Source organism: Lutra lutra, chromosome 3, assembly GCF_902655055.1.
Source record: "Lutra lutra chromosome 3, mLutLut1.2, whole genome shotgun sequence".
Taxonomy (NCBI): Eukaryota; Metazoa; Chordata; class Mammalia; order Carnivora; family Mustelidae; genus Lutra; species Lutra lutra.
The window spans coordinates 155,765,875-155,777,532 of NC_062280.1; the positions used below are offsets into that span (position 1 = coordinate 155,765,875).

At 36.2% G+C, this 11,658-nt stretch overlaps 1 pseudogene; it reads left to right on the forward strand.

Annotated features, from left to right (window-relative positions):
• The first annotated feature begins 729 nt into the window (after window positions 1-729).
• On the forward strand, window positions 730-10,780 carry LOC125095639 (40S ribosomal protein S6-like; annotated as a pseudogene).
• Window positions 10,781-11,658: the final 878 nt, after the last annotated feature.

Sequence of the window (11,658 nt, forward strand, 5' to 3'; positions counted from 1 at the left end):
ACGTGCCCCTTGGATCACTAGTTTGTATCTTTAGGGTAAATACCCAGCAGTGCAATTGCTGGGTCATAGGGTAGTTCTATTTTCAACATTTTGAGGAACCTCCATGCTGTTTTCCAGAGTGGTTGCACCGCTTGCATTCCCACCAACAGTGTAGGAGGGTTCCCCTTTCTCTGCATCCTCGCCAGCATCTGTCATTTCCTGACTTGTTAATTTTAGCCATTCTGACTGGTGTGAGGTGATATCTCATTGTGGTTTTGATTTGTATTTCCCTGATGCTGAGTGATGTGGAGCACTTTTCATGTGTCTGTTGGCCATCTGGATGTCCTTCTTTGCAGAAATGTCTGTACATGTCTTCTTGCCCATTTCTTGATTGGATTATTGTTCTTTGGGTGTTGAGTTTGCTAAGTTCTTTATAGATTTTGGATACTAGCCCTTTATCTGATATGTCATTTGCAAATATCTTCTCCCATTCTGTCAGTTGTCTTTTGGTTTTGTTAACTGTTTCCTTTGCTGTGCAAAAGCTTTTGATCTTGATGAAATCCCAATAGTTCATTTTTGCCCTTGCTTCCCTTGCTTTTGGCGATGTTCCTAGGAAGATGTTGCTGCGGCTGAGGTCGAAGAGGTTGTTGCCTGTGTTCTCCTCAAGGATTTTGATGGATTCCTTTCTCACATTGAGATCCTTCATCCATTTTGAGTCTATTTTCGTGTGTGGTGTAAGGAAATGACAACAAAAGGAAATTAAAGGCATCCAAATCGGCAAAGAAGAAATCAAACTATCACTCTTCGCAGATGATATGATACTATATGTGGAAAACCCAAAAGACTCCCACTCCAAAACTGCTAGAACTTGTACAGGAATTCAGTAAAGTGTCAGACATATAAAATCAATGCACAGAAATCAGTTGCATTTCTCTACACCAACAACAAGACAGAAGAAAGAGAAATTAAGGAGTCCATCCCATTTACAATTGCACCCAAAACTATAAGATACCTATGAATAAACCTAACCAAAGAGACTAAGAATCTATACACAGAAAACTATAAAGTACTCATGAAAGAAATGGAGGAAGACACAAAGAAATGGAAAAATGTTCCATGCCCCTGGATTGGAAGAATAAATATTGTGAAAATGTCTATGCTACCTAAAGCAATCTACACATTTAATGCATTCCTATCAAAGTACCATCCATTTTTTTCAAAGAAATGGAACAAATAATCCTAAAATTTATATGGAACCAGAAAAGACCTCGAATAGCCAAAGGAATATTGAAAAAGAAAGCCAAAGTTGGTGGCATCACAATTCCGGACTTCAAGCTCTATTACAAAGCTGTCATCATCAAGACAGCATGGTACTGGCACAAAAACAGACACATAGATCAATGGAACAGAATAGAGAGCCCAGAAATAGACCCTCAACTCTATGGTCAACTCATCTTCGACAAAGCAGGAAAGAATGTCCAATGGGAAAAAGACAGCCTCTTCAATAAATGGTGTTGGGAAAATTGGACAGCCACATGCAGAAAAACCAAAGAGTTTTAAAAGATAAAGAAAAAATAAATTTCCTGGGTAAGCCATTTTTAACAGTTTCCTTAAAAAGAGCTTAAATGTTCTTATTTATATGTTTTATAAGACTTAGAGGAAGAGATGAGGGGCATTTATTGATTTTTCATGAGCCCACCACTTTATCCAGGGTCTTCTAAATTGCCTTTGACAGGGTCTCAGAAAAACGGTCACTAAAGATGATTTTGTGTCACTTGCGACAAGTTTTGGCTTTCTGATTTCTTCTCTGAGTCTTCAAATCACACTGGAATTAAAATAACTGTATTAGTACAGTAGTTCCTCTAAGCTACTTTAGGAACTAACCTTAAGTTTTTTGTTTTTGTCTTGAGGATTCACTTTTTCATTAATTTATTAAGTTCTTATCATATAACAGACACTTCTGGATGCTGGGAAAAAAGCAGTAAACAAAGATAAGCACTATCTTTGTTTGCAAAATGCTTAAATTCTGGAAGAGACAGGCAAACAGGTATATAATAAGAGATAGATCTAAAGTGTTTTCACAAACTTGTAATTGACCAAAGTGATCAAGTGGCTCTGTGGTTAAACTAGGTTGGCATTCTGGGCATCCTGCTCAGAACAGGTAGCATAAATTAGGAGCTACAAGAAGAGAAGGAACCAGTGGCACAAAGACCTTGGGTAAGAACTTTCAGGCAGAGGAAACAGCTAGTGCAAGGTACTAGAGCAGAAAGAACTGATTGTGTTCAAGGAACAGTAAGAAGCCTGGAGCACAGTGGTGAGAACGAAGTATGAAGCCAGATGAGTCAGACAGATAGGCAGGGCCCAGGTTGTATATAGTATTTTAACAATCAGGGGAAGGAATTTACATTTTATTCTAGCACAATGGGAATTGTTTGGGAAGTTTTAAATAGAGAAATAATATAATCTGACTAATGTTATATTTTTAAAAAAATCACTCTGATTCTTTGGCAGGTGGATGGTAGAGAAGCAAGCATTGGAATGTATAAACCAGTTAGGAGGCTCTTTGGTATTTCGCCAATAGGTAACGATGGCTTGGGCTATGATATTAGTGGGAACCGTGGAATGCATCTATGAGATCTAGGTATGCCTTTGAAGTTAAATTGATAGGATTTATCAGTGCATTACAAGAGTGTGTATTTGTGTGTTTGAGTATGTGTGTGCATGCACACATATGTGAGAACATGCATACTTTGGGATGAATGCAATTAAGAGATGAGCAAAGATAATCCATGGTCTTTTAACCTGAGCAGTTGAGAAAGTGGTGGCATCATTTACCAATATGGGGGAGAAACAAGTTTAGTGGAGTTAGGTGGAAAGGAATCAAGATTTTTGTTTGGGACATGTCTATTATGTATCTAACTAGGAGGGAAAAAAAAAAAAAGCAAGCATGGGATTATAGGAGAGAAAAGTGTGGGGTTCATCAGGATAGAGATGGTATTCCAAACCATGAGATTAGAGAAGTTAACTTAGGGACAAATATTTAAAAAAAAAAAAAATGAAGAGTCTAAGAATGAGTACTGGAAACTGACATTTAGAAGTCAAATGGAGGTGACTTGAGATTTCCCAGAGGAGGCAGAGAAGTGAGTCAGAAAACCAGGAGACACCAACATCACAACATTCATAAAAAGGAAGTGTAGAAAAAAAAAAGATTTCCCAAACTGGGGAACCCGAGTGGCTCAGTTGGTTAAGTGGCTGCCTTCAGCTCAGGTCATGATCCTGGAGCCTGGGATTGAGCCCGGAGTCAGGCTCCCAGCTCAGTGGGGAGCCTGCTTCTCCCTCTGCCTGCTGCTCCCCCTGCTTGTACTCTCTCACTCTCACTCTATCTCAAATAAATAAATAAAATCTTTAAAAAAATTTCCAAAAATTCAGAGGTCAAGCAAATATAAAGAGAAGTCAGTATTGTATGCAGTTAAGGTCATTAAAGACCTTGACTTCAAAAAGAAAAAAAACAAGTCCTCAAGAAATGTTGGAGACAAAAGCCCTCATTTTGTGCATTCTCATTTGTTTCACAGAGTGTAGTTAAAGTGGAGTTTAGAGGGAGCTTATAGACTTAAAAACACATTATTAGAAAAAGAAAAAAATAGCTAAAAGTAATTAACTGAGCATCCACTTAAAGAATTTGGAGAAAGGAACAAAAACAAGCCTGAAGAAAGCAGAAGGAAATTATAAAAGAGCATAAATTAAAGAAATCATATAGCAACCTGCACCAGAAAGAATAAACAAGGGTAAAACGTTGTTCTTTGGAAAGGCTAAAGGAGTTGACAAACTTTTAGTGAGACTGAACCAGGAAAAATAGGAACAAATTAGCAACATTAGAAATGAAAAGAATAATATTGTTATAGATATACTGAAACACCACAAAGATAATGAAGGTATTTTGCATACCTTTATGTCATAAACTTGAAAATTTAGATGAAATAAATAAATTTATAGATAGTAAAAGTAGAAAGGAATTTTCTGGCAATTATTGAAGAAACCACATAATTGAAAACTAATGCACAAATAAAACTTTATAGATAGTGAAATAATGAAATAATGAAAATTGTCTCACTGAGCTTAGGACCAAGGCAAAGATACGCACTTTTACTGCTTTTAATTATAATTACATTTAGTCTCATTTAGTATAGTAGTGAAAGAAACAACCATTTTTGAGGGTTGGGATGGAAGAAACAAAACTTTCATAATTGAAGATTATGTGATTGTTTATATAGAAATTCCCAAATAATCACTAATGAATTATGACAAACAATAAGGGAATTTAGTAGGGTTGTGGGTACAAGGTCAGTAGTCACAAATCAACTGTATTTCTGAAAACCAGAAGCAAACAGAAGCTGCCATAGGGAATATTAAAAATTTACAAAAAACAACAGAGACACTGACAGATATTGGCAACACTCCAGCCAGCCAGGGCAGAAGTAGCAGGTACAGAACAATGCATTTCAACTCTTAAAAACTTGAAATGGCGCTTTGAGCTAGTGGGGCTACTGTTTGCAAAACCAAGGAAGGTAATAAAGACTGCATTAAGCCTAGAGTCATAGGACTTGGGTGAACTTCTCTGGAAAAGGACTACCTCATGAGGAGCTCATTTTTAATTTTCTTAAAATTATCTAGGGAACGTTCCTGATTCTACTAGAGTTGTCAGTCTAAAGCCCCCCCGCCCACCTCCCCGCCACCACTTTACTACTGATCATATCAGATTCATTAAAATGCTTTTATTGTAAGGTGAAACACTCCATTTTATGCACTAATAAGAGTAACACATGCTAATTAAACAATGAGACAGTGTTTTACTTTCAAAGTTAGAATGGTGTTTACTACGGAAAGACTCCTTTTAGACTTATTTGATCATAGACTGTTAAAAAAATCACTCTTGTACATACCTAAACTGAAAATTAGAGTTAATGAAAATAAGAATTGCTATAACTTCCTCATATTTGGAGGCTCTTTGTACCACTTTTTAACTTAGCAAATCCTCCATATTTTTGCACATATTATAGCTTATTCCATTAAGAGCATTATAGTATTTCTTAAAAACTTGGAGGTTTTCTTCCAAGTTACTAACTTACAACTTTTGAGGCTGATGTTTTTCTCTTTAATTTATAGTTTTATCTTCACTGAATCATGCATTACTGGATGTTAAAAAGCTTCTGTTCAAAATCAGTATCAAATTTCTGACAAACTGATATTTTCTATCTTAATGATAGTTTCACATGATTCATAGATATATCAGTCAAACCAGCCCCTGAATGTTTGAAATGTTTTTCATTGATTTTGAAGACTTTATACTTTGTTATGCCTTTAGCTATATTGCTTGGCATATGGTAGCAACTGTATAGTATTCTTCTGAATGTATGATAATATATGTTACTATGACCAAGTTTGCATACGCATGCAAAGACGATGGCAACTTGTAATGGCTTTCACGTGGTCTGCACAATGATAAAGTTTACTGGTTTCAGTGATGTTAAATGTGAAAAACTTCATCTTGCAATTAATACAGTTAATACAATTAATATAATTACTTCTGCTGTTCTGGCTTCCTTTGCATAGGAAAAGTTCCACATGAAACAATATATCTATTCCTTTATAATGATAGTATTACCTTATTTGCCAAGCATGTATTGGCTAGCTTATGTTACAAAATACATAACAAAGCAGAATGTGCTAACTTTTCCAGCTTTCCTTATAGTGAAGGGAATTGCCACATGGTAGTTCTATCCAATGAGATGTAAATGGATTTTTGCTAGGGTTTTCTGGGAAAGTTTTTGTAGTCCAAAGTGATATATGAACCTGGTACAACATTTACTCCACTCATCTGGCTTTGAATATGGCCTTGTTGTCTGGAGTTGCAGTGGTATCTCGCAGTCAACCGTGGGATAACACATACATGAGTGAGGGCCAGTATAATATGGTGGAACAATATTACACTAGATTAATACAGCAATAATACACTAGATTAAGGGTAGTTTCAGTGAACAGAGAAGTAACTCCAGCAATTGCCCATCTCTTGATTTTCATGTAAGAAAAAGCAACTCTTATTTGTTTAAGCCTCTATTAATTGGAATATCTGTTATCTGCAGCTACACATTTTGCTAACACATCTTGCTATTTCACATGATCAAATGACTAGGTTTCTGCCTTGCTTTCCACTCTAAAATGTAATTATGGGCTATGCCCTTTTTCTCCTTCTTCCTGGGATCTGTTCTTCCTAAAATACTATTATTGATCCTCTTTTTTAGGAGGTTTTCCCATACCAGCTTGCTATTCTTAGACACTCCAGGTCTTATCTGTCCTACTTATCCAAATCCTAAACATTGACTTCAACTCAGTTTCTCTATCACATTGATCTATTCATCTGATTAGAAGCATTGGGATTAACCATTTCCAGAGTAGTTTTATGTCTGTTAACTTCATTGCATATTGTTTACTTACTTACAAGGAATGATCTCTGGTGAAATTTATTTCAACTTACCAACACCAATATGTGCAGTCCTTTTAACCTTCTCTGGGATACTGAGTGATCAAAATGTACGCAAACAAGATTTTAGTGGAAAGTCTGAGATGCAATATAGAAAAGAATCCTGTAGGTAGGGTTGAGATAAAAGTCTTTAAGGTAGGGCACTTGGGTTGTTATTTCCAGGGCAAGCACTGAAAGCAGAGGAGATCAAGTTTCTGGTATAGGCAAAATAAATTTCATTGCCTTTAAGTCTGAGCAGATCAGTATCCATGATAGCATTCATTGTTGTTCCATGACCTAGGGACCTTGGTGTATAACTCTTCCAATCAAAGTGCTCAGGCAGTAGGTAAAGGCACAGTGTAAGTGCTTACATTTGCTGACTAAAATTGAAAATTTGCAGGTTTCCTTTCCTTCCTTTCCTTATTTAGTTATCCAGCAAAGAGACTTTGCAATGGTGGAAAGTAGAATAGTCTTATTAATGTCTTAATATCAGAGATATATGATCTACTTTATTGCATAATGAAAGTGTATTTTGTCAATAGTCATCTTCTTGACAATGTAAATTAGGTATCTTTCTGTGTGTGTGTGTGTGTGTGTGTGTGTGTGTGTGTGTGTGTGTTTAGTATATAAATTTGGTCCTTCAAGCTGATGGCTTGATGTTTTAGTATCTGACTTAATAATAGCTGACTTACTAATTTAGGGGAAATTGAATATTCATGGTACACTTCTTACAAAGTTTATTCATAATAAATGTGGGCCCAAGATATTCTTTCCATATGGGTCATTTCTCATGAATGCTATTTGAACTAAAAGAAAAACGGTCTACTTTTTAAATTTATCATTACAACATAATAATGTTAAACAAAAAGATATGGTTTATGCCTAAGGAAATTATTCTTAAATAGCAAACTGGAAAATCATAAGGAAATATTTTAAACTAGGTTTAAGGACTTCTTTCCACTCTTCATTTTAATTTGCCCCTCAATATTAGTTTGCTGGAATTTGATTATACATGTAATTGAAAAATGAAATTTTATTAATATAAAGTTAAATTGGAAAGGAGTATTTCCAATTCTGTAAATGACTTCACAAAGTGTACATTGTATTGTACCCCAATTATTACATTTTCTGGGAAGTGTTCTAGTAGAACAGAAATAGATTGTAGTCTGGCTTTACCACTTCTCTACCAAAGGGGACTAGCAGACTAGATATCTTGTCTCTTGTTTATATAATGATCAGAAAAGTAAATGAGTGTAAATTATTTAGACACCTCCATCCGTTTTCTTAAAAAAGCAGGAGTTCTATAGAATTCATTGAGAGGTTGTAGATCAATGATCATAGTCAATGATGAATAGAAGTGTAGAGACAGTGCTCCTACTTGTTTTGTACTCTTTATATACAAAAGGTAACACATTGGTCTATATTTGTGACAGCCAAGTTGCTTACTCATCTTTGTAAATCTTTAAAATTTCCCCTATATTTTACGGATATTTTAAGTTTTCTCTTCCTGGTTGTTTAGTGTAATGCTTTCTATTTTTAAAACACTTGAAAAATCACACCAGACTTTAAAAATGCTATAAAATTTTCTTAATCGTGATCTGATTAGTAAGTACAATTGCTTATAAATTCTCAGAGTTAATTCCACAGAAAGTTTCTATGGATGAGCTTAAACTACAGGTTATCCCTTATTTAAAAAGGAAAATCTGTGTCTCCAAATTTCAGCCTACAAAAAGCCTTACATTTTGGACTAATGAGTCTCAACTTCCTTTGTATAGCCCTAAGAATTTTGAAAAACAGATATTCACAAACATAGGTTGTCATTTAAGATGTAACTTTCATGGAGCAAGATCGTGGAAGAGTAGGAGACCTAGATTTCATCTGGTCATAGGAATTCAGCTAGGTAGTTATCAAATCATTCTGAACTCCTACAAACAAATAAAAACCACAATGAGATACCACCTCTCACCAGTCTGAATGGCTAAAATTAACAAATCAGGAAATGATAGATGCTGTGAGGATGTGGAGAAAGGGGAACCCTCCTGCACTGTTGGTGGGAGTGCAAGCTGGTGCAGCCACTCTGGAAAACAGTACGGATGTTCTTCAAAAAGTCAAAACTGGAGCTACCTTATGACCCAGCAATCGCACTACTGGGTATTTACCCTAGAGATACAAATGTAGTGATCCAAAGGGCATGTACACCTGAATGTTTATAGCAGCAATGTCCACAATAGCCAAACTATGGAAAGAGCCTAAATGTCTATCAACAGATGAATGGATAAAGACGATGTGGTACACACACACAGACACACGCACACACACACACACACACACACACACACACACACACACACAGGAATATAAAGCAGCTTTCAAAAAAGTGAAATCTTGCCATTTTCAATGATGTGGATGGAACTAGAAGGTATTATGCTAAGTGAAATAAGTCAATCAGAGAAAGACAATTACCATATGATCTCACAGATATGTGGAATTTGAGAAAAAAGGCCAGATCAGAGGGGAAGAGGGGATCAGAGGGGAAGAGAGGAAAAAATGAAACATGATGAAACCAAGAAGGGAGACAAACCATAAGAGACTCTTAATCTCGCAAAACAAACTCAGGGTTGCTAGTGTGGAGAGGGTTGGGAGGGATGGGGTGGCTGGGTGATGGACACTGGGGAGGGTATGTGCTTGGTGAGTGACGTAATTGTATTAGACTGGTGAATCACAGACATGTACCCCTGAAACAAAATAATACACTATATGTTAAAAAACCAAAAAGATGTAACTATCACTACCCAAAGCAATGTATGCATTTAATGCAAACCTTATGAAAATACCACCAGTATTTTTCACAGAACTAGAACAAACAATCCTAAAATTTGTATGTAATCAGAAAAGACCCCAAATAGCCAAAGCAGTCTTGCAAAAGAAAAGCAAAGCTAGAGGCGTCACAATTCCTGACTTCAAGTTATATTACAAAGCTGTAGTAATTAAAACAGTATAGCATTGGCACAAAAATAGACATATAGATCAATAGAACAGAATAGAAAATCAAGAAGTATACCCACAATTATATGGTTAACTAATCTTCGACAAAGCAGGAAAGAATATCCAATGGGCAATAGATAATCTCCTCAACAAATTGTGTTGGGAAAACCAGAGAGCAACACACAAAAGAATGAAACTGGACTGCTTTCTTACACCATACATAAAAATAAATTCAAAATGGACTAAAGACCTAAATATGAGATGTGAAATCATAACAATCCTAGAAGAGAGCACAGATATTTATTTCTCTGACACTGGCTGTAGTAACTTTTTTTCTAGATAGTTTCTGAGGCAAGGGAAACAAAAGCAAAAATAAACTATTGGGACTACATCAAAATAGAAAGCTTCTGCACAGTGAAGGAAAAGAGGAACCAGCATAATACATTTTAGGCTGATCAAGTATTTGAAAAAAATATAAAAGAACCATTTGCTTGGGGTACCTGCTGGCTAGTACGTAGAGCATGGAACTCTTGATTTCTGGGTCATGAGTTTGAGCCCCGAGTTGGATGTAGAATTTACTTAAAAAAAAAACAAAAAAAACAAAAAAAACTCTTTCATGGCACCTCTGAGATAGTAGGCTGCTTTAGGATGAAGCCAAACATCTCTTTCCCAACTGCTGTCTGTCAGAAACTCATTGATGTGGTCAATGAACACTAACTTGTACCTTTCATGAAAAGCCTATGGCCACAGAAATTGCTGCTGATGTTATGGGTGAAGAATGGAAGGGTTATACAGTCCGAATCAGTGGTGACAATGACAAACAAGGCTTCCCCATGAAGCAGGGAGTCTTGATCCATGGCTGTGTCCACTAGCTGTTGAGTAAGGGATATTCCTGCTACAGACCAAGGAGGACTGGAGAAAGAAAACACAAATCTGTTGGGGTTGCATTGTGAATGCTGATCTCAGTGTTCTCAACTTGGTCATTAAAAAAAAAAAAAAAAAAGAAGGCTCTTCCTGGACTCATTGATACTACTATGCCTCATTGCCTGGGGCCCAAAAGAGCTAGCATAATCCACAAACTTTTCAATCTCTCTAAAAAAGCTTATATCCGTTGTGAGAAAGCCCCTAAACAAAGCAGGTAAGAATCTAGAACCGAAGTGCCCAGATCAGTGTCTTGTTCCTCCAACACAAGCATCAGCATATTGCTCTTAAGAGATAGCATACTAAGGACAAGGAGAAGTTGCAGAATATGCTAAACTTTTGCCAAAGAATGAAGGAGACCAAAGAAAGATACCATGAATAGAATGTCAAGAGACAGAGGCTGTCCTTTCTGAGAGCTTCTACCTCTAAGTCTGAGTCCAGCCAAAGAGATTTTCTAAGAGTAATAAATAAGATCTGACATAAAAAAATATATCTACTTAAATTGTGTTATAAATATAATATTTATATTACATATAATTTTAATAATTATATATATTACAGTTGAAACTCTGGAAATGGATTTTAAAAAATTTTTAATTTTTTATTAACATATAATGTATTATTAGCCCCAGGGGTACAGGTCTGTGAATTGCCAGGTTTATACACTTCACAGCACTCACCATAGCACATACCCTCCCCAATGTCCATAACCCAACCACTCTCTCCCTCCCCGACTCCCCCTAGCAACTCTCTGTTGGTTTGTGAGATTAAGAGTCTCTTAAAGTGTCTCCCTCCTGATCCCATCTTGTTTCATTTATTCCTTCCTACCCCTCAACCCCCCCCACATTGCCTCTTAGATTCTTCATATCAGGGAGATCATATGATAATTATCTTTCTCTGATTGACTTATTTGCTCAGCATAATACCCTCTAGTTCCATCGATGTCATTGTAAAAGGCAAGATTTCATTTCTATTGATGGCTGTATAGTATTCCATGTTATATCTACCACATCTTTATCCATTCATCTGTTGATGGACATCTAGGTTCTTTCCATAGTTTGGCTGTTGTGGACGTTGCTGCTATAAACATTCAGGTGCACGTGCCCCATAACTTTTCAGTATTACATGGCCCTTCAAAAGTCTTTCAATATGGCTGAAAATCCCCATTTGTTTATCACTACTTTGGAAACCCTCTCAAACCCTCTTTATGAATATATTTAAGAGCAGGTTTCCTACTCGGCTCTAATACAAAAGAA